Genomic DNA, 1,265 nt, shown 5'->3' with positions numbered 1-1,265 from the left:
AAAATCACCCCGGTTGATCCTTCCCTTGAGTTCGTGCTACCCTCTGAACCTTCTGACCCCCTGAATTCCACGGATGAATTTGATTTCCCTTCAACGCTCGTCATCTTTACTGAGACGAAGTCTCTTGACCTTACTTCTCGCTTCCGAAAGGATGCAGATGCATACTACGTCGAAGCGAACGTAGCACTGTGTCGAGCATTGCACAGATCCCATACTGGATGTACGGCGTCCTCGTCGTGCTGGGCTGGAATGAGGCTATGGTAGTGTTGTTCAACCCTCTGTATTTCACGTTTACTTTGATGACGCTGATAACGTCGTACGTATATAATTTCAATTCGGCTATCGATGAAATCCTCACTTGACCATCTGTTGTTACTTTTCAGTTATTTCATTGTCAAGCTGGGTTTGACAGGACCTTTGTTTCAAGTTTCGAAGACAGTCCTGGCTGAGGTGTGTTTGATAGTTCTGTTCTGTTACTTTTCTTGCCTCACGGATCACGATTGCGACAGGTGCAGACACAAGCTACTAACCGCATGAGGGACCACTTTTCGCAACCTGTTCTAGCACAGCCTGTGCGAGCAAGTTCTGTACGGGATTACAACGAGGATAGTGATCAAGAAATGAGGAGATTGAGGCAACAGCCTATGTAATTTCTTTTTCTCTTCACTACTCGGAGCCATCTGTTTTCATAACCCGGAGCATGGTCTAGGTTTGTCATTATGCATAAATTCATGTAATTCTCAGTTCTACCGCTCGAGGCACATAGGCGATTTACTCACTATTGGTATATTCTGTGGATGCAAAAATATGATCTGACCCAGGCTCGAACTGAGGACCTTCTGTGTGTTAGACAGATGCGATAACCAACTACGCCATCAGACCGTTGGAAAAGGCTCTAATTTCGTTGTAATAATATTAACACTACGCAATACGGTTAAATTCAAGCTAATGTTTATGCCGACTTTCGAGCGTTCGTCCACCCGCGTGAGTCTCGTATATGTCATATCCTCTACGCGTCTTGGTAGGGTATTATATTGTCTGGAAGTAGAATTTGACCCCTGAAGAAGTGTCTAATAAGATCAATCTGCCATGAGCACTGCTGTCAGAACTTTCGATTCGGTTTCCTTTTTCTAGATCAATGCTTACGCGTTCCGTACCGGTTTCTCAGGCTGATTTCTCAGTTTTGTGCTCGTCTGTTTGATAGGTATAGCCTGCGCACTGCAAGTTGTATGCCGTATGTCCTAACGTCGTCTGTTTGACAGCGT

General features: G+C 44.9%; 1 non-coding gene across 1 annotated transcript; it reads right to left on the bottom strand.

Moving 5' to 3' along the window:
• Positions 1 to 808: 808 nt before the first annotated feature.
• On the bottom strand, positions 809 to 882 carry BJ212DRAFT_t153. Its single transcript has one exon. It is a non-coding gene; the product is annotated as a tRNA-Val (tRNA).
• Between the last annotated feature and the right edge of the window lie 383 nt (positions 883 to 1,265).

This window comes from Suillus subaureus (genome assembly GCF_016647635.1).
Source record: "Suillus subaureus strain MN1 chromosome Unknown BJ212scaffold_340, whole genome shotgun sequence".
NCBI classification, from domain to species: domain Eukaryota; kingdom Fungi; phylum Basidiomycota; class Agaricomycetes; order Boletales; family Suillaceae; genus Suillus; species Suillus subaureus.
This window is presented reverse-complemented; position numbering and strand designations above follow the sequence as displayed.